General features: G+C 42.5%; 1 long non-coding RNA gene across 1 annotated transcript in view; it reads left to right on the top strand.

Annotated features, from left to right (window-relative positions):
* Nucleotides 1–208: 208 nt before the first annotated feature.
* The window catches only part of LOC148775823 (uncharacterized), a 31,938-nt gene continuing 9,256 nt past the window's right edge, over nt 209–22,890 (top strand). Inside the window, exon 1 of the long non-coding RNA XR_016038937.1 lies at nt 209–430. This is a non-coding gene — a long non-coding RNA (uncharacterized LOC148775823). The remainder of the gene's footprint in view (nt 431–22,890) is intronic.

Below are 22,890 nucleotides of genomic sequence, written 5' to 3' on the forward strand. Positions count from 1 at the left end.
CAGCCTACCACTTGAATGAATCGAGAGGAAGGGAGCATGGCGGTGTCTCTGAGCCACTGACCCAGTCCTGCATGGCCTGCTTCTAATCTTCTCATTAGATAAATGACTAATGTTTTTGTGGTTAAGCCCTTGCTACTTAAAAATGTGGTTGGCGAACCAGCAGTACTGGTATCCCCAGGCAGCTTGTTAAAAATGTGGACTATCTGGCTTCATTCTGGACCCACTGAATCAGACTCTGCACTTCCACAAGCTCTCCCATTAATGCACTGGGTTGGCCAAAAAGTTCATTCGGATCTTTCCACAAGATGGTGTGGAAAAATCCAAATAATCTTTTTGGTCAACCCAATACATGTACATGAACATGTATTCATGTATTCATGTTGGGCCCAACCCCTGCTTTTCCACTTGGGATTCAAAGGGTCTAACTAAGGTAAGTCCTGAGAATTTTTACTTTTAACACGTTCCCAGGTGCTGTTCATGCTTCTAGTCTGGGACCGTGTTTTGAGATGTACTGGTGGTTTATCTATCATTGGTCACGTTTTCTATTTCTTGCAGACAAGTATATCCTAACTGACCTAGGCAGGACTGGGATGTAGATATTTAACAACTGGATCTCCAATTTAAAAAAAAAAAAGCCCTCAATTTGTAGCGCTGGTCAATTTCCTGTGGTGTGAATATTCCCACCTGGATCAGCTACAAGCTACTGACTGGTGTTACAGAATGCAGAGTTGAGACAAACAGAGCCATGTGAGCTGGCTCCTGCAGAGCGCTGAGGCACATGGTTGGAGCAAGCAGTCGTCAAAGATCTTTAAGCAAAGCAACTCAATTAGATTTGGGTTTTAGATGAATCTGTCTCCAGGCTCACTTTAATAGGGTCACATGGAAGTGGAGATCCACTTAGAAGACTGGCAATATTTTGTCTGAGAGACTTGAACAGTGCAACAGAAGGAAGGGGTGAATTCAAAAGCTAGTTAGGAGGTGGATTTTTAGTCTAGTGAGAGTCGGGGTTAACAGCAAGGGCCGAATCTAGGATGGTGCCCAGAATTTCAGCCTGGGTGACTGATAGTGTCTTTCTTTAAGATGAGGAAAACAAAAAGAGGAGGAGATTCTGGCAGAGTTTGAGAGAAGATGATTCCTAGTCCTTTATAAAATTACATTTAGCAGAAGCTTAGTATTATTTTATTTTTTGCTTTTCCTGTGGACTCTTGTACATTGTAGGAGATTTTTTCCCCAGCCCTAAAGCTGTCAAAATCCACACTATTTGGAGATCCACTGGGTTCCCAGATAAAAATCAAATGCCCAGTTAGTTTGAATTTAAGATGAACAACAATTAATTTCTGAGTATACATATATCCAATGATTGCATAAGATCTTCTGATACTAAAAAGAATTCATGGTTTATTTGAAATTCAGATTTAACTGGGCTTCCTGTATGTTATTTTTGGCAACCCTGTCCTCCTATGTACTTCTTACAGAGATACCTTTGATTGGCTGCACTGAAACTAGAGTAAACGCGGTGTAGCTCCTGCTGATAGCACAATGGGATGGCCAGAGGTTGTCTGTAATAGGAAGTGTGGGTCTAGACTTCATGTGAGCTTCCAGGGAGGCTGGAGTTGGAAAGCAAGGGATGGAGGGCCATGACGGCAAAGAGTTGAGTGTGAGCCTGTGGAAAACTGGCTAAATGTGATTGCATGATACCAACCATGGAAGTAAGTCTGTTGTGTATCACCTACCCTACAATGAAATATCTCTTTAAGAAGGGGATTTCTGAGTTGTTCTGCCCTAATAGTTTTCTGGGTTTCCCTGGTGGCTCAGACAGTAAAGAATCTGCCTGCAAAGCAGCAGATGGGGGTTCAATCCTTGAGTCTGGAAGATTCTCCTAGAGAAAGGAATGGCAATCCACTACAGTATTCTTGCCTGGAGAATTCCATGGACAGAGGAGCCTGGCAGGTTGCAGTCCATGGGGTTGCACAGAGTGCTTCTGTACCATTTGTCACTTTCACTAACAACTCAAGTCTTAGGGGAGATTCACAGGCATCTAATATTAGACCTTGTGATGCCTTTACTCCAAATTCTTTACTCATACTTTAAATCAATTTTTTGATCTCCTGAGTCGCTCTGAGCAGGGCCCAGCTGGCCCTCTCTGTCCTGGGCGAGGTTCAGACAGCATCTGTGCTTACTTTCCACACCTGGGGCCTGCCTGCCAGGCATTCCCCAGCCACAGCCTGGTTTCCCAGAGGCTTCCTGGGGAGAAGAGCAGAATCTGGAGGGCAGATGGGACCTTGCCCCCCGGGCTACCCTGGCCAGAAGTATGGCCTTGACATTGGAGGGGTAATCAGATCCACGTGGAAGTTTGAAATTGTGAAGTCACATGTGAAACTGTGCAAATGAGTGCATTCAGTGATAAATTGGGTCAAGACTGTGAGCAGAACATAATGAAATTTTAGGTAAATGGACATTTCTGTGGGTCTGACGTGCTTTCAGATTGTTTTGCAGTTCTGTAAAGGCTCTATTTTTACAGTCTTTGTGATTTTTGGGAAAAGCATGTCTTAATCTTCTATGTGTTTCTCAGAATATATATAAGTAAGTCATTACTTTCACTCCTGCTCTGTCACAATCCAGACTTTTCACTGTATTCCTAATCTTATTAAAAGTGCCATCATGTACACAGTGCTGAGAATGTTGGAGACATTCTGGGCTTTGCTTTCTCTCTCTTAACTCCTCTCCCAAGAAAATCATCATATCCTTAAAATTTTATTTCTTGAAGGACGTCTGCTCCTCTTCTGAATCCCTACTTATACTTACCTACTTAGTCCCTACCTTAGACTTACCTCTCAGCAGAAAGATGGTCATGGCCTAGACCCATTTCTGAGTTAAACAGTACTTTGTTGGGGGCAGAGAATAGATAAAGAGAGCAGCTTGTTGCTTGGTTTGAGTTTTTTTGTAATTAGGCTTGTGTCATATTACCCTTGTCTTCTTGAATAAAAACAGGGGCTCTGGAGTCAGTCTGGAAAGTTCAGTGCCTAGTCTTGACACTGTGTGGCCTTGGACAGGTAGTAATATCGTTGTGTCTCAGTTTTCACCTGGGTCAAATGAGATGATAAGCATAGTCTTATTATTTGGATTCAATGAAGGTCTTGCACAAAGGAGACGTCCCAGGTGGCTTAAACCATAAATAATGTGCCTCCAATGTGGGAGACTTGGGTTTGATCCCTGGGTCGGGAAGATCCCCTGGAGGAGGGCATGGCTATCCATTCTAGTATTCTTGTCTGGAGAACTCCATGGACAGAGGAGCCTGGCAGGCTACAGTCCATGGGGTTGCAAAGAGTCGGACATGACTGAGTGGCCAACACTTTAACTGTTCACTTGCACAAAGCAGTAAGTTCTCTCTATGTGGCAGTTAAATGCAATGGTGGTCTTTAGGGGTGTGGGGTCTGAACCTATCTCTCACCATCTCTGCCACAAGTTGGGAACTCACCAGGGATATGGCTGCCTTCTTGTAACTAGATGATGTTTCTGAAAGACCCAGAACTTGGATGACCATCCGCCACAGGCTCTGGGGAGGAAGACTTAGAACACTAACTTAGATTCAATTCATATTCAATATCTACATGAGGAAGGCAGGGGCCGGTGACCCCAGGACCAGGCACACTCTATACTTATTGGAATGAATTGGTTCTGGAGAGCTGCCCATGGGGTGATGTAAGTTGGGTCATACCACTATCATCTATTTATTAATTTGTACATTTGTTTTTCCATATTTCCTGTACACGTATCTCTTGTGTGTGCCAGGCACTTGGGCACACTGTACAAGGAACCATAGCATTATCAGTTAAAATCAACTAGTCATTTACACACATGGAGATCAAGATGAGATGAAAGTGGCCAGGGGTCCCAATCAGGGGGAGAAGGGCACTTAGTGTTTAGCGGTCTAGGTACGCAGATGGCTGATCAGCATTCAACAATGGAGCTCAGTGATCCTGGAGTGCAAGATGAAACTCCATGCTCAGGAGTGATAGAGATTCAGGCTGCAGTTCCCAGCCAGAACCTAGGACAAGCAGAGCAGGAGTGCACCAAGGGCCGGGTCACCGTGTGTGTGTGTGGGGGGGTGGTGGTGGTGGTGGTGGTGGTGGTAGAGGGCCCTGGGGCCACAGGAAAGAACTGCTTGAGGATCCAGGTCCTAAGGAGGAGCTAAGAGAATGCAGTTGTTCTTGCCATGAGCCACCAGATTCTGTGTCTGAGATGGTCAGTTAAGTGCCTCCCGGAGCCAGCAGGGTGGTTTTCACACCTTTGTCTGAGGTATGGACTTGCTTAGAAGTGAATAGGCTGGGCTGACTGGAGCAAGTCATAGCTGGTGGGTGGGGTGGGGGGGGGTGGCATGTTGCTTCATTAAGGGAACCTACTTTGACTCAATGGACATAAGTTTGAGCAAACTCCAGGAGACAGTGAAGGACAGGAACGCCTGGCATTCTGCAGTTCCTCTGCTGGTGGGGGAGCAGAGGATGGGGGTAGTGGGGGTGGGGTGGGAGGGGTGGCTGCTTGTGGTGGAGCAGCCCCTCCTGTAGCTGGGACTTCCCCGGTAGTCCAGTGGTTAGGAATCTACCTGCCAGCTCTGGAGACATGGATTCAATCCCTGGTTGGGGAAGATTCCACGAGCTACAGGGCAACAAAGCCTGTGGGCTGCAACTACTGAGCCCGCTTGCTCTAAAGCCTGGTCCTCTGAAGCAAGAGAAGCCATTGCAATGAGAAAGCTGTGCAATGCAACTAGAGAGTAGCCCCCCCCCCCCATCACTGCAGCTAGAGAAAGGCCACAGGCAGCAAGGAAGACCTAGCACAGCCGAAAATAAGTAAATAAATAAATACTAGAAAAAAATAAGAAAAGGAATCAAGGAATGCCCTGAAGGTCAAACTATTTTAAGGTCTGATAATAGGTCCCTCTGCAGAGATACACGCTCTTGGGGGCAGGTGAGCTCCCAGTAGTCTAGGGGAGACACTGGGGTTGTCCTTCTATCCAGCAGAAATCTGGAATGCTCAGGAAGGTGGGGCTTTTGTTCCACTTGGGAGTGAAAACTCCTCTGGTCCAGGATTCGACAAGACTCACGATGCAGCCCCCTGACCATCTGCCTGCAGCCCTTTCCCACTGTCCCTTTGCTCCAGGTCACCCCTGAGCCCTCTTTCAGTTAACCAGCAGCCTCACTAGCTCGCTGAAATGAGACTGGGGAGGAGATTTAAGCCTTTTTTACAGAGAGAGGAATCTGCCCTTTTTTATCCTCTCCCCCAGAGAAACCAAAGCCCGCCACGCCTTTGTTCTCCAAGGGAACGTTTCTGTTTCTTTCCTTTGCTTCTTTTTCCCAAGGATCTCTGCAGAAGGAGAGCTAGGGAAGGGATGGAAAGGGTGTGCACTTCCTCCTTTCTCTTTGGCTCCTAACTTTGGAGCAGCGGGTTCCAAAAGTCCTCTTGACAAAAGGATGCGGGGCGTGCCTGACACCTGCAGCCATTAGGTGGCGCTCGGTCCCTTCTCAGCCGCCCAGGAGCCGAGGCACCGCGTTGGGCTCTGTGGTCCAAGCCTAAAGCCGGTGTTACCCGTGCAGGCAGGAGGCAAATATTAAACCCAGTGTTTTATGCATGTTGAGAAAGAAAGCCTTTCTGTTTGGGTTCACTCCACATTCTCTAGAGATGTGTTTGGAAACCCCCTCTGCCACTGAACTCATCACTGTGGCCTTTTATTCACTTACAAAATGCTTCCCCCAGAATCCCAGCTCAATTACCTTTTGTCTCCCTGCTGTCCTAATACTCCGGTTGAATGCGGGGAGTGTGTGTGTTGGGGGAAACAAAGCAGCAAGGTCAGACTTCCCCTTTCTCACCCAGAATGGTTTGTCTTTCTTATTTTCCAGAACCAAATGGAATGAGTGGCCCTGCCACCCACAGGAGAAAGTGCACACCCTTTGCATTCCTTCCCTAGCTCTCTTTCACCAGATGTCCTTGGGAAGAAGACCCAAAGGATAGACACATAGACACAGGCTATGTGGGTGACTCTAGGTGAATATATTCCACAAACGTTTACTTTTGCCCAAAAGGAAGAAATACATACATGAAGAAAAATAATTATATAAATGTTTTCCTTCCGGCAAAAACAAATGTTTGTGGGCAACGTATTTACCACTCTTCTCAAAGCATGTGCTTATAACGTGTTTCAGAGGTCCAATATCTGAAAAGCAAGCATGAATATTTGATGGTTAATCAATTCCACAACTAGGTGCTGACGGCAGTGATGTGCAGAGTTGTATAGTCTGTGTTGTTGGGAATGCTTAGACGAGTAAGTTGTTTATGCTCAAACAATTTATCATCTAGTTCTGGAAAAAAGGGCTTCCCTGGTGGCTCAGTGGTAAAGAATCCGCCTGCCAATGCAGGATATGCGAGTTTAATCTCTGGGTCAGGAAGATCCCCTGGAGAAGGAAATGGCAACTCACTCCAGTATTTTTGCCTGGAAAATTCCATGGACAGAGGAGCTTGGAAGGCTGCAGTCCACGGGGTTGCAAAAGAGTCAGAAACAACTTAGCAACTAAACAACAACCTGGGAGAAAAAGCCTTTGGACAAGGAAGCTAAAGTATTGTGTGTATGGATTTGAATATGTGCACAAAAGCTGTGTATGCACCTTCGAGCGTGTGTTGTGTTCCGTCAAGATTGAGGTCTAGGGTTATTACTGACTTACAGCAAAATATTTAGATAAGTAGATTTGGTTGCCTCATGCCTGGGGTGAGCAGATACTCAGTTTTATTGATGAAGATGTGAACTGGGCTTCAAAAGAGTCTATGTTTACCTTCAATACATAGAACTGCTTACCTTTTCTAAAGGACTTTCACCCATGTATTATTTCAGGAGTAGTACTTTGCAAGTATTTTATGTTGTGACTTAACGTTCAACAATATGTGAGCAAGAGATGAACAGATCCAGACATTAAGGAACAATGCATGACCAGAACCTGGAAGACCAGCCATTGCGTCATCTATTTTGCTTTCCAGTGCCTGTATTTTTCTCCCAGAAAATATTTAGTAGATCTGGAAGGAAAGGAAAAATTCCTCCAGTGGGAAAGCAAGTGGACTATGTGTGTAGGCGCGTGTGTGTGTGCTATTAAATGTCTTTCCAGAGGTCTTGGTCTATTGCAATTGCTTTGCCAATCCTTCAATTACTGTTTTCTTTCATGAGAAATTGTTACTGGAATGCACTTACCCTTTTAGGGAGCTGTGAATCTGGTTATAATTGCCTATTTCTGAGGTAATTGGCCTGACTGCACAGCCCTGGAAAAGTTACTTGAACAAAAGGAATGTGGAGGGAGCCTGAGTTGCATTCGGGCTCAATCTTGGCTGGGAGACCTGGCTGCCAACCTCGGCCATTGGCCTGGAGTATCCAGAGTAGATCGCAAGAGAGACGAAGCCGGAAAGTTCTGTAACTAAGGCCATTTCAAAGACAATGACCACTTGAATTTTGACATTTTCTTGAAGAAAGTTTTTGTTTTGTTTTGTTTTTTTTACTGTGAAGTTTATCCCTTGTAACTTTCAGTGACTTCAAATCCAGTAGCAATAGAAAACTAGACCCTCCAGTGGGTCCCACTCCCTTCCTGCAGATTGGGGAGCTAAAATGTTCTCCAAGTCCGCAAGAGCAACGGAAGGGAAACAGAATGGTGAAAGGTTGATTGATTTCAGGCATTAAATCAATGCAAAATTTTCTAATGTCTATATTATTGGTGCTATCAATGGCCTTTGATGCCACTGATCAAAGGATTGTGCTAATTCATTACAAGCTGTCGTGAAATGACTGTGTTCTTAGCTCCCGGGGAGAAGCTAAAATACACTTGCTCTTAAAAGTGGAGGAGCCTAGTGTGTTACAGGATGCAATTAGTTTGTTTGTTTTTTTTCTCTTTTCCCTTAAAATTCAGGCCCTCATGTTGCTTTTCTGAAAAAGGAACTTTTTGCTAGAAAACTCCTGAAGGTGCAAGTCTGCTGCCAGAACTGAAACTTGGTTACCAAAAAGGTTAAGGAATCTTTCACTTGCTCAGAGCAGGAGAGTAATCATTCATGGGGAAAAGAGAGACCAATGTTGTCAGGAGATGAGTTACCCAATCGAGAACACTTGATTTGGAAATTCCCCGGTGGTCCGATGGTTAGGACTCTATGCATTCACTGCTGAGGGCCCGGGTCCAATCCCTGGAAAAAGAGACCACCTAATTTATTGAAAGATTGCCTAGTCATTCCAAGATTTATGGAAAGCAAGTAAGCACTGTGAGAAAAATCAATGTAACACATCACCATTGCTCTTCTTCCATTTCTCATTTTGATTTTTCCCACCAACAACCTTCTCTTTGGGTTAAGGACTCACAGGGTTACAGTATAATACAGATTATATGGAAAGCAGTGTCAAGATTGGAAGTTACTTGAACTCGATATGTTTAGAGGAGAAATAGCAGAGAAGTGCTGCCAAAGAGCTCCCTCCCTCCAGACCCAGGAAGATGCAGGGCAGGGTCCATGCCAGGCTGCCTTCCCAGGGCAGTGAGTTCTGTGGTTCATTTCGCTGAATGTTTTTTTGGTGATGAGCAATTTGAGCATACCTCTGCAAGTTCCCACTTAATTTTTTCAAAAAGTTACTGTAAATCCAGGCAAATCAAACACTTGATTTTCAAAGTTCTTTTTAGCCATGGGGACACAATTAGAATTTTCTTCTGTATCAAACCACCATAGCTCTACAGCCATTAGAGACCATGAGGCAAACCTGTAGATACTCACATGGAAGGACCTAAAAGATGCACTGTTCTGTGAAATAAGCAACAGGAGGAAAAGATTGTTCAGGAAAAATGTGTTATTTAAGCAGAAGCATCTACAGCAAACTGTAAATCTGGTTACCTTTGAGGAGAAAACAGGAGTGGGTGAGGGGTGAAAAATGGACTTGTATCTTTCACTCTATGCTTCTGCATTGCTTGAATCTTTTTGGCTCTGATATATGAATGAATTATGTCTGTAATAAAATTGTTTTTAAAGGAAGATTCTAAATATGGTAACAGTGCTTCAAACACACTGAGAAAAACACCTATTTTTGTCTTTTACCCTGTGTCAGAGTATATACATAATATTTTTGTTGTTCTATCATTTACTGTCGGAGAAGGCAATGGCAAGCCACTCCAGTACTATTGCCTAGAAAATCCCATGGATGGAGGAGCCTGGTAGGCTGTAGTCCGTGGCGTCGCTAAGGGTCGGACCCGACTGAGCGACTTCACTTTCACTTTTCACTTTCACACATTGGAGAAGGAAATGGCAACCCACTCCAGTGTTCTTGCCTGGAGAATCCCAGAGATGGGGGAGCCTGGTGGGCTTCCGTCTACGGGGTCACACAGAGTCGGACACGACTGAAGTGACTTAGCAGCAGTAGCAGCAGCAGCATCATTTACTGTAGCACAGATAAGAAGGAGTTAATCCTTCTAGGTCATTTTTAAACGCCCAGATTCTTACAATCAAGGCAATCAAAACATGCTTCCACCTTAGCCCTCTGCCACCATTCATCAAATAGGTCTTGTTCTGCTGGGAAGACAGTCTTGTTTCACAAGAAGGAAAATACCCAGCTGCAAACAGTTTGTACAGAGAGCTGGGAAGAAATCTACTGAGAATTCCAGGAGGAGGTCAGCAGTGTCCTGCTTCTACACAGGTCACTGTGTGTGCTTTCTCTTCCTAGAATGAAACCACTGAATAGCCGGATGTCCCGGAGATGAATGAAAATTGTCCTGGCAGGCAGAGTAGACCTTAGAAATGAAGGCTAAATACATCCTAACATGGAAGAAATCAGCATTAGGAATTCTCTTGGAACGAATGGGAAGTGAAATTCCAAAGGAGCCAGTCTGATTTAATTTGTGTTGTCTGAGCTTTGCCATCACACCTTGTAAAGTCTCACTTACCTTTGCTGTTTGTCCCCAAATCACATTTTTTTTAGAAGGCTAGGGGAGTTCACTGCTGGCCTTGGTGCATGGGGTTCTTGATGAGTGCAGGAGATGTTTTCTCTCTCATTTCTTCTTTTTTTCTAGCCATTCCAATCTCTCATCATCCTTCAGTCAAAGCCTTCTTTTTTAAATTAAAAAAAATTTTTTGATATGAACCATTTTTTTAAAAAAGACTTTATCGAATTTGTTACAGTACTGCTTTGGTCTTATGTTTGTTTGTTTGTGTTTTAAGCCATCAGACATGCGGGATCTTAGCTGCCCAACCAGGGATTGAACCCACACCCCCTGCTCTGGAAGGTGAAATCTTAACGACTGGACCACCAGGGAAGTCCCTACTCTCAGTCAAAGCTTACTGTCTGAAAGCTACTACCACCATGCACATTAGGGATATAAAGCATCATAAAATAGGGACATATAGCACCTCAGATCTTTAATTTTCCTGGGAAAAAGCTGATTACTTTGTCCGTATCTAACTAAAACTTTTGTTTTTATTTGTTTTTCCCTTCCTGAATATTATTGTGAGAGTCACAGATTTGACCAGATCATTTCCTGGTATAGGTGAGCATAACGACTGGTAGAGAAATTTGGGAAGGAAGTGGGGGAAGGAATCGCTTCTCTGTCAAGCTAGCCTCCTTTTGATAGATTTGCTTATTTTTTCCTTTATGGGTTCCTATGAGGGGGAGACCACATGGCTATCAGTGTGACAGCATCCTAAAAGATGTGCTTGCTATTAGAAACTGAAAACAGGCACAGACCACAAGTCACTGTCATTTCCTTCTCTGTGTCTTTACCAAAATGCTTATAAAGTCTCTCAGTTTCACACCTAAAAGGAGACTTTAAACTCAAGCAAGGTACAGATGAAAATTATTGTAGTCCAAAGAGTTGGGATATAAAATCCAATGTGAACAGTTAAAGAAGGAGGGTTTCTTTAAATCACGTAAAAATTATTATCCTCAAAGCTAGAGAGCCACAGTAGATTTCTCAGGGTGGGTCTACCCAGACCGAGTTCTCTTCCTTTAAGAACAGATTACCCTCTGCCCACAGCCAGCGGCCAGCCCCTTGTGCATCCTGTAACCCCACCGTCCTCTCCCTGGCTGTGTTGAGTGACCAAAAAGAATGACTTTTGGCCCAAGAATGTTCTACCCAGAGACTGGATTATGTCAATCAATTCTGTAACAGGAATTTTAGTTTTGAAATATACCTGGCTATGTTTCCACTTTTTAGCAGTCCTATTTCCTTTTCTGAAACCCTTCAGCAAGGGGTCCAGGCTGATGGTACTGAGCAGGGTAGGAGAATCTGATAGGGTGGCTGTGTGAGAAGTAGAGAAAGACATCCTCCATGTATGGAGGGAGAGAAGGAGAAACAGACTTGGCCAGTCCACCAGTAAAAGTCAAAAGACCATTTTTGTTTGTTTTGCTGAAGTCAAAGACTGCTTTCCTCCAGACAGGCAGCACAATGCCAGGACCCATGGTTTGGTGAGCATAACACAGACTGGATTTTGGGTTCAGGAATCACTTCCCAGGGTCTCCACATTCCAGCATGGTATTTAGAAAATGACTTTGATTTCTCAGGCCACTGAAGAAGGTGAGGCATGCTCAGGGACGTGGTGGAAGGGTATAGGAACCTGCCACTCTGCCCAGGCACCCAGGGACTGGGCAAGACAGCTTTCACAGAGAACTCATGCAGGTGGCCAGGGCTCCAGGAATACATATTTGAGGAGCGCTTACCTGTAGCTCTCACTGGGTTCTTGAATTCTCATCATTTCCTCCCCTTTGAAATTTGCTTTCATTGCAACTCTCCATTTTCACACAAGGTTTCAGTTTCAGTTCAGTTGCTCAGTCGTGTCCGACTCTTTGCGACCTCATGAACCGCAGCACGCCAGGCCTCCCTGTCCATCACCAACTCCCGGAGTCCACCCAAACCAATGTCCATTGAGTTGGTGATGCCATCCAACCGTCTCATCCTCTGTCGTCCCCTTCTCCTCCTGCCCTCAATCTTTCCCAGCATCAGGATCTTTTCAAATGAGCCAGCTCTTCACATCAGGTGGCCAAAGTATTGGAGTTTCAGATTCAGCATCAGTCCTTCCAATGAATATTCACGACTGAATTCCTTTAGGATGGACTGGTTGGGTCTCCTTGCAGACCAAGGAACTCAAAAGCCTCTTGATGAAAGTGAAAGAGGAGAGGGAAAAGGTTGGCTTGAAGCTCAACATTCAGAAAACAAAGATCATGGCATCTGGTCCCATCACTTCATGGGAAATAGATGGAAAAACAGTGGAAACAGTGTCAGACTTTATTTTTGGGGGCTCCAAAATCACTGCAGATGCTGATTGCAGCCATGAAATTAAAAGAAGCTTGCTCCTTGGAAGGAAAGTTATGACCAACCTTGATAATATATTAAAAAGCAGAGACATTACTTTGCCAACCAAGGTCCGTCTAGTCAAGGCAATGGTTTTTCCCGTGGTCATGTATGGATGTGAGAGTTGGACTGTGAAGAAAGCTGATCGCCGAAGAATTTATGCTTTTGAACTGTGGTGCTGGAGAAGACTCTTGAGAGTCCCTTGTACTGCAAGGAGATCCAACCAGTCCATTCTAAAGGAGATCAATCCTGGGTGTTCATTGGAGGGACTGATGCTAAAGCTGAAACTGCAATACTTTGGCCACCTCATGCGACGAGTTGACTCACTGGAAAAGACTCTGATGCTGGGAAAGGTTGGGGGCGGGAGGAGAAGGGGACGATGGAGAATGTGATGGCTGGATGGCATCACCGACTCTGTGGACATGAGTTTGAGTGAACTCTGGGAGTTGGTGATGGACAGGGAGGCCTGGCGTGCTGTGATTCATGGGGTCGCGGAGAGTCGGACACGACTGAGCGGCTGAACTGAACTGAACTGAACTGAACTAATAGCAACTCTTACTCCCACAATTTGCTCCACCATTTAGACACATGCTTCTCCTTTGTTTCTCTGTAACCAGACTCTTTCTTCAGTGCTCCTGTTATGCAATGCATTGGTAATCAGTAATCTTAGTCACTCACACCAACATGGTCAAAGTTACTGCTGTGTTTTTGCCAGATTGATATACTATGATGTTCATCAGGGTTCCTGAATTCCTAAATCACATGTATTGGTTCATTCATGCTGTTTCTAGTTAAGGACTGACCATGTTAGTGGATGCAAGCTCGAGGTGAACCAGAAGTAGAGTTTATTTGAGGATAGCAGAGGAATCCCAATTAATTGGAAACAGGCAGACTTCAACAAGTGGCTTGGAGTGCCATGAGGCGCTGGGGCAGGTGGCTTTTACCCTACTGGAGTGCAGAAAAAGGAATGGCCCCTTGCGGTCCACCCAGCGAGTTCATTGGCTCCAAGGTGGGAAGAGATTCTTGGCGGCTGCTCATTGGTGGGAAGATGTTCCCATCTTTTGTAAATCGGCCATTCACTCAGCCTTCGTATTCTTTTCTTGAGGTCACATGCATGAAATTCTCCATTTCTTATCCCTCACCTTATCCATTTGAGATTAAAATTCATTCACAGACCCAGAACAGGCATTGAGACAAAAATAATTATTGTCAAGTAAGTTTGAAAACACTACATATTTTTCTCTGTTCCTATTATCCTCTCTTTCATATTATTATTATATTAGAGTTTATGAAAATCACTGGAATAGCCTTTAAAATTTAACTCAGAGTGACCGAGACTTACTTGACTCAGAAATTATTTGTTCCTGTGAACCATCTATGAAAACATTTTGTTCTAGATATTGGAGTCTTGCATTGAAGATATTGAGGGAACATTTTGTTCTGGCCCTTTAAAAAAGTGGAATACTTTCAGAAAGATTCATTTTCCTACTTGGGAAATCATCTCACCTTATTTTAAGACTCTGGCCTTCACTTTTCTTAAATGACCTAGGCCAATCTAATTTTGATTTTTAATGCTTCCTGTATTTGAGTAAATGATGATTGTTTACCATCCATTCTATTCTTTCAAATTACCGATAGCTTTGAAGTATTTTATCTCTTCCCTTATGCTCAGGTAGCCCTTTGCTGTGTGCAGAGTAGTTTCACATTCATTATCTTATTGATCGCTACTATGACACAGTCATTTTAAACAACCTTGCAACTAGTATTTAAAAATCATTAGGGCCATTAATATTCTATTAAGTCTGCAAAAATTTGAAATGGCTGACTCCTCCATATTGCAGAACTAAGAGGATAAAATTTTGACTATCGCAAAAATATTTAGAGCCTTTACTTACAGATTGCTAAACTCCAGTGAAAACTTCACAGAAAGGAAGTTAAAGAGTGGGAGAATTATTTACTAATATTATTGTTAGAAATAACTGCCTTTAAAACAATTATGCTTCTTCTGATTTATTTTAATTTCTTGTCATGGCAGCTTTCACAGTCATTATGTATAATATATTCTCAAAGATTCTGGGACTAAAGTCATGATATTCTTCAATAACTCCCAGCAAATAAATATCTAACTAGAAATATTTTGTTTGCTATCCTGAGTTACGGAGAAGGCAACGGCAAGCCACTCCAGTACTCTTGCCTAGAAAATCCCATAGACGGAGGAGCCTGGTAGGCTGCAGTCCATGGGGTCGCTACGAGTCAGACATGACTGAGCGACTTCACTTTCCCTTTTCACTTTCACACATTGGAGAAGGAAATGGCAACCCACTCCAGTGTTCTTGCCTGGAGAATCCCAGGGACGGGGGAGCCTGATGGGCTGCCGTCTATGGGGTCACACAGAGTCGGACACGACTGAAGTGACTTAGCAGCAGCAGCATCCTGAGTTAGTGAAGTGAAGTGAAGTGGCTCAGTCGTGTCTGACTCTTTGCGACCCCATGGACTGTAGCCTACCAGGCTCCTCTGTCCATCGGCTTTTCCAGGCAAGGGTACTGGAGTGGGTTGCCATTTCATTCTCCAGGGGATCTTCCCAACCCAGGGATCGAACTCAGGTCTACCTGCATTGTGGGCAGACACTTTACTGTCTGAGCCACTAGGGAAGCCCTATCCTGAATTTACCCAAAGCTTATGTGAGGACATAATATTTTTAGAGTTGCTTTCTAGTTACGTATTCTAGGATTTCTTAGTTTTATTTTCTTGGTTCCTATTAGAAATCTTACATATTTGTTGAATAATTAAATAAAGAAGTAATAGTAAACTCCTGGAATTTATATTCCTTTTTATCCCTACATCTTTCCTTTGCTATTATAAATTTATATACTTATAAATTTATGTAAACTCTTTTATGTAAGATTGAAGTCTGACCAGTGTGCTATTGATGGTTTTTGATATATGTGTACACACATGAAAAGGCCACCACAGTCAAGGTAATGAACATTTTGTTTAATCCCCCAAAGTCCCCCAACATCCTCTCCTGTTGCTTTGTAATCATCTTTCCCTCCCCACTGTCCCCAGGCAACCATTACCTATATTTTTTTCCTTATAGTTTAGTTTGCATTTTCTAGAACTTCGTAAACATGGAATCATAAGGATACACATAATTTTTGTGCATGTCTTCTTTAAGTCAGCATAAAGATTTTGAGATTCATTATGCTGTTATGTGTATCAGTAGTTCATTTTTCTTAAAAAGACCTTTTTTTGGCATAAACGATATCTTCAAGTGTATACTGTTGTGGAATTAGTATTTTATTATATATTTCACATTTTGTTTATTCTACTGTTGTGCAATGGATTGTTTCTAGTTCTTTTTTCTTTCTTTCTTTTTGGCTATTGGGAATAAAGCTGCTATGAAAAAATACCTAGCAGTGGAAGGGTGAAATGGTGTGAAATGGTGGTAGATGTTGTTATTGCTGGTTAGTTACTAAATTGTGTCCGACATTTTTGTGACTCCGTGAACTGTAGCCCACCAGGCTCCTCTGTCCACGGGATTTCCCAGGGAAGAATACTGAAGTTGGTAGCCATTTCCTCCTCTAGCGGGTGTCTTTTCAACCCAGGGATTGAATCCATGTCTGCATTGGCAGGCAGATTCTTTACCACTGAGCCACCAGGGAAGCCTGGCTGGAAGGTGTATGTTTACCTTTTTTTAAAAATAGAAATAGTCACAATGTCACTTGTGATTACATTTCAATGATTTGCAATTCGAATGTCTATCATAAATTAAAAAACTATCTTGAGCACATAGTCTGTGCTGGGTGCTGTGCCAAAAGCTTAGGAGATACTGGAAATGAAAGTAGATAACTTGTCTGTTTCCATATAGTTTAGAGAGTTATGTCGATAACTATAATTAGTTAAATGGCTATTATAATAATTGTATACTTGTACTTTGATGTGCTTTGAAGGGAAGGAATGTGATTCTATGAAGGATTATAATAGGGTAATTAGCTGACTTCTAAACCTGGAGTCAGGGAAATCTTTCCAGGGGAAATGACATCTAAGCATAAATGAGGATATAAACTAGGTAAAGGGTGGAGGGTACAGAGGATGGAAGAGTGTTTCAGAAAGTGGGAACAGCATAGGAAAAGTCCCTGAGGTGAAAAGAAACAGGTGTATTTGGAAACCTGAAAAAGTCTGAGTGGCTGGAATATGAGAAAGAGGCAAAGTCTGGGGAGTTAAAAAAATTTTTTTTTTTAAATTGAGATTTCATCTTTAATGAAGCTAAAACAAATTTATTATTCTCAACATATTAAAAAGGGCTGCAAATGCAGTGAAGACCAAACAGATAAGGAAACTGTACCTGCAGCTCAGATTTCAGAAAAACAAAGGCATCAGAATATAATTCTTCAAAACTGATGATAAACCACGAGGGGACAAAACTAATGACTCCTTATTTTATGCAACAAGAATGAAATTTACCAGCCAGCAGTGGAATCCTCACAAGCTTCAACTTGTTTTTATCAATTTTTATTAGAGTATAGTTGCTTTACGATGTATTCATTTCTGCTGTACAGCAAAGCAAATCAGTTGTATGTCTCCTCTTTTTTTTGGATTTCCTTCCCATTTAGGTCACCCGTTTAGAGCACTGAGTAGAGTTACCTGTGCGATACAGTAAGTTCTCATTAGTTACCTACGTTATACATCACAACTAGACTTTTATTCCAAGAGAATGTGGAAGTGTTTTAAGCAGGAAGATAATATGTTCCGATTTGGATTTTGAAAAGATCACCCTGGCTGCAGCACAGACAAAAGATTACAGGAGATTAGAATGGATGTGGAAGGTCAGTTCTGAGACCCTTGCAGTGGTGCTGGCATGAGCTGTGGTGCTGTGAGTGGTGCATTTGTGCTCAGTTGCCCAGTCATGTCCAACTCTTTGTGACCCCATGGACTATATAGCCCACCAGGAGAAGTCAGGGCTAGGAATACAGATATGAGTTACAGTATAGAGGCGGTACTTGAAGCTGTGGATTTGGATGAGACTGGGGTGGGGGAATTGTACAGAGAAGGGATGAGGGCTTTGATGAACACGGAGGAGGCTTGGGGAAATTCCTTGATCAAGTCAGGAACAATGAATCTGAAAGGAGAAGACATGGAGAAGAACTATGAAAGTGTGGTAGTGAAAGTTCAAGAGGTTACTGACATTAGGATGCAGGCCAAACCAGAATAAACAATGAAGCTATTACAGAGCACTTCAGACACTAGACCGTGTTGCGGCTTAAGGAGGATTAGATTGAAGGTCAGGAGTCAGGAAGGTACTTATGGTTCCTGTCCTTTTATTATGTGCTAGGGTCTTAGGTTAACTCTTGTCTCTGCCACAGTCCCTGTGAAGCATGTTTTATATACAAATAGAAAGAGATAAGAATCAAAATGATTATGTCACACAAGGGGGAAAGAGCAAAATACAGAAAGATTACTTCTGAGGATTCTTGAATCTGAGAGTCATGTTTTTCTTTTTATCTTCAAAATTATGTTTTTTAATTCAATCACCAATTATTTTCCATTTACTTTTCCAAAGTGATATAAAATTCCTGCTCAAAAGTGATATAAAGGGAATTCCTTTGCGGTCCAGTGGTTAGGACTCCATGCTTTTACTACCAAGGGCCTGGGTTCAATCCCTGGTTGGTGAACTAAGATCCCATAGGTTGTGTGGTATGGCAAAAAAAAAAAAAAGTTATATTGGATTTCTACTAAAAATGAGATTAAAAACAATTAGGTAGGAAAAAACTCCAAAGGCAACATTTTAAGCCATTATCTTCTCAAAAGTTTGGAGACCATAGCTTGAAAATTCAAACTCTGGTCCAAGGTATTCATGTTGACTTGGAAGAACAGAAGTTTTAGCTCATGAAGGGCATGGAAGTCCACTGGTTTTTGTCATGATCACACAGTGATTACTGGTAAAAGAAGTCAGAGGTCATATGTTAGAACCTTCATGGGTAGCATGCTAGGCAGTTTTCTGGCTTAAATTAGAGGACTTGGACCAATATAAAAGCTTTCATTCTCCCTGTAAAATATGCTTGTCCCATGTCCCTCCAGCTAATTACCAGAAGCACTTCTTCCTTTCCTTTCCTTTCCTCATCATCTTTTCCTCCTTGATCCTGCTGAAAAGTTGAAATGCTGAATTTATGACGTTGCAGTCATTTTCTTGGTAACAGGCTGTGGCATTGTAAACACGGGAGTGGGATGACTTCATTGCAGGATTCAGCAGCAGAAGAAACCAGGTTCTATGCAGGAGAAGCTCTTTTTCACACCCAAATTGCTTTGATGACAGAGGAAAACACAGATTATTATTGCTAGTGTAGGAAAAGATCCCCAAACCCATCATACAAATGTTTCCATCAGTCGTGCCCAAGTGGTAGGTACATTTGAAAGATGTTAATCAAACGTTTGATGTTTTTGAAAACAGATGCCCAGCCGTTGAAACCTGTGTGGATATTGGAAATTTTATGTGGTGATCTTTTTAAAGTAGATTTTCCTTAGTTACTGTTTGACTAGGTTTTGAAAAGTGAGCAAAAATATTTTCTCATGTTTCTGAGGTCTAAAAATTACAGTATATTTGAAAGTTGAAGTTTCAAAATGCTTGTTGATTTATAACTAAAGTTGAATGTTTGGTTCAATTTGAAAAAAAAAAGTGCTTGTCATGAAAACCATGTAGTAGGCTACAACTATTCTTGAATCAAATTATATCCTCTGTGTTCACAGTAATGTATCAAGTATATTTCTATCACATTAACTGCAACAGTGATTTTTTAAAAAATATTTGAGTCAATTATCTTTTATACTTGATTTTTATTGAGACATATAGTATATTTCACATCCCAACAGTGCTTTGAGACATAATGACTTCTCTGTGTGCCCTGTAGCTGAATTTAACTCTCAGTATTGACTACTTTCTTGGAGACAGGCTTTGTCCATAACCTTGGATAGCTCACTGTCTAGTCTTGCATATCATCGTGTGTAGCATCCCTCTGGAAGGGTGTATGCACAATAGCTGGAGAGGAAAGAAAGACACTCCCTCACTTATCCTCCTTATTTTCATCAGACAGATAGCTAAGACGACATTGCCTAATGGTATTTTTTGAGATATTGCCAAAATGGATGTTTAGGCAGTGTATGAGTGCTTAGTCACTAAATTGTATCCAAGTCCTTTGCGACCCCATAGACTTTAGCCCACCAGTCTCCTCTATCCATAGGATTTCTCAGGCAAGAATACTGGAGTAGATTACTGTTTCCTACTCCAGGGGTTCTTCCAGACCTAGGAGTTAAACCTGCATCTCTTGAGTTTTCTGCATTCAGTTCAGTTCAGTTCAGTTCAGTCGCTCAGTCGTGTCCGACTCTCCGCGACCCCATGAATCACAGCACGCCAGGCCTCCCTGTCCATCACCAACTCCCGGAGTTCACTCAAACTCATGTCCATCGAGTCGGTGATGCCATCCAGCCATCTCATTCTCCGTCGTCCCCTTCTCCTCCCGCCCCCAACCTTTCCCAGCATCAGAGTCTTTTCCAGTGAGTCAACTCGTCGCATGAGGTGGCCAAAGTATTGCAGTTTCAGCTTTAGCATCAGTCCCTCCAATGAACATCCAGGATTGATCTCCTCTAGAATGGACTGGTTGGATCTCCTTGCAGTATAAGGGACTCTCAAGAGTCTTCTCCAACACCACAGTTCAAAAGCATCGATTCTTCGGCGATCAGCCTTCTTCACAGTCCAACTCTCACATCCATACATGACCACGGGAAAAACCATTGCCTTGACTAGACGGACCTTGGTTGGCAAAGTAATGTCTCTGCTTTTTAATATACTATCAAGGTTGGTCATAACTTTCCTTCCAAGGAGCAAGCGTCTTTTAATTTCATGGCTGCAATCAGCATCTGCAGTGATTTTGGAGCCCAAAAAAACGAAGTCTGACACTGTTTCCACTGTTTTTCCATCTATTTCCCATGAAGTGACGGGACCAGATGCCATGATCTTTGTTTTCTGAATGTTGAGCTTCAAGCCAACCTTTTCACTCTCCTCTTTCACTTTCATCAAGAGGCTTTTGAGTTCCTCTTCACTTTCTGCCATAAGGGTAGTGTCATCTGCATATCTGAGGTTATTGATATTTCTCCCGGCAATCTTGATTCCAGCTTGTGCTTCTTCCAGCCCAGCGTTCCTCATGATGTACTCTGCATATAAGTTAAATAAGCAAGGTGACAATATACAACCTTGACGTACACCTTTTCCTATTTGGAACCAGTCTGTTGTTCCATGTCCAGTTCTAACAGTTGCTTCCTGACCTGCATACAGGTTTCTCAAGAGGCAGGTCAGGTGGTCTGGGATTCCCATCTCTTTCAGAATGTTCCACAGTTTATTCTGCATTAGCAGGCAGATTATTTTCCACTGTGCCACCTGGGAAGTCTGTTTAGGCAGTAGGATCCTGAAATTACTGGGAGTTCGTGTTACCAACCTGCTTCTACTGAACTATCCTGATGTCTGACTATACCCTGAGATTTTTGCCTGAAAGTTCAGAAGAAACAAGGCACATGTAAGAGCTATGTTTATTCTTCTCATCTTTACCTACTTTTGGAAGTCATATGCAAAGGAGCTTATAACATAGACAGAGGTTCAGAGAATAGATCTGGTGGACCAAATCTATAAACATTTTGTCAGGTAATGAAGATGGTGAGCCAGTTTTCTTTGGGTGCATATTTTCTTATCTTGTTGCCTCCTGGGAGTGTCTCAGTTTAATCACAAATTTGTACTCCAGCACTTTCCATCCTACTGTTTATCCTGTTGCTCTGTTTAAAAATCCAACTCTTACATTTTTTTCATATCTAGTATTTCCAGTGGATTTCTTTTCTTATGACTTCCTGTTGATACTTCAGTTTACCAATGCCTTCTCTTATCTTCTCAAAGATACTGAAAGCCATGCTTATTTTAAATTCTTTGTCACTCCTGCAATTCTGCATCAGATATTGTTCCTTTTGTTGTCTGTATAGTAATCGTGCTCTTCAGATGTCTAGTTATTGTGACACATGAGCTCATGTCCCAGCCCTTGATTCCACCCAGTCACCAATGGTGGCATTTTACCTAAATCTTGGGTTAAGTTTTCATCTTTAAATCCTCGGAGGAGCAGCCATGGGAGGAGGCAGATCGGCATTGCCTTAGATGAGAAGACTGAGGAGTGAGAAAGATCAGCTGATCACTGATCGGCTCGCACGTACCTTCATTAACATTCCAGGCATATGTGGTGTTTGCTTTAAGCTGATGTTACCATGAGGCCTGTGCTGGGACCAATTTCTGCAGTAAAGTACCAGGCAAAGACTGTCCCTGAGCAAGGCTTGGGAGAGATAAAAGCAGAATTTAAGAGCTTACCCTCTAGCCACTCAGCCCTCCTCCTCCAATTCAAGTCAGTTTTCAGCTTCTTCCTTACTTGTCCCAGGTTTTAATCGTGGTAGTTGAATAATTCCCTTCCTCTCTAAGACTTTTGCTGGGGTTAATTTTGAGACAGAAAGCAAGCAGTGTGTTCAGAGACTTTCTCTCTTTGACCCAGAATGTAACCAAAACACATGTCTCAAGTATTTATGCCTCCAGACCATACGTTCCTTGAAGATCATAATTTGTCTTGGGGCCTATTTTCCTTCTCTTGTTTCTGCCCTTCTTCCTATCTTGTTGATTCTGTTAGTTAGAATAAAGGTTTAACTGTGACTCTCAAACAAGGTCGAAGTTACTTTTCCTTTCATGCAAGAAACCAATGGTAAGTTATCTAGGTCTGCACAATGGCTTTGCTTCACAAAGTCCCTAGGGAGGATGAAGGCAGAGGTATGGAAGGATTGTTGTTGTTTAGTTACGAATTCAAGTCTGACTCTTTGTGACCCTGTGGACAGTAGCCTGCCAGACTCCTCTGTCCATGGGATTTCCCAGGCAAAAACACTGGAATGGGTTGCCATTTCCTTCTCCAGGGGATCTTCCCATGTCTCCTGCATTGGCAGGTGGATTCTTTACTACTGATTCACTTGGGAAGCCACAGAAGGTTTAGAAAAGGATTTGGTCTAGCAGTTTTTTTGTTGCTGTTGTTTTTTGGAAAATATTCCAGGAAGATGGCCCACAAAAACTTGTTTTTACATATCAGCCACTACGTAAATGCATGGTTATATCCAACTGCAAGGAAGTCAGAAAATAAGTCTTCACTCTAGCCAACCATGTTTACTCAGCTAAAAATTTTATTCTTATGGATTAAAGGAAGAATAAGCATTGGGAACAATGAGTTTTCTTCGTCACATCTTCCTTTCTGTATTAATTGATCTGGTCTTCCTAGTTTTACTTGTTTCTTCCTTACCTTCATTAATACTCCCAATATTATTTAGTGCTGAGTGTACACTAGGGGCTGCATTAAATGTTTTATAATCTCAGTATTTTATTCTGCATTACCATCATTTATCTAGAGGACAAAGATAGTTTACTATATTAGAAAATCTTAGGGAGAAAAGTACAGGTTGGGTGGAGAAGTTTTATTTGTTGCATGAAAAG

The sequence above is a fragment of the Moschus berezovskii genome, chromosome 13 (assembly GCF_049115385.1).
Source record: "Moschus berezovskii isolate FMDL1 chromosome 13, NW_MosBer_1.0, whole genome shotgun sequence".
NCBI classification, from domain to species: domain Eukaryota; kingdom Metazoa; phylum Chordata; class Mammalia; order Artiodactyla; family Moschidae; genus Moschus; species Moschus berezovskii.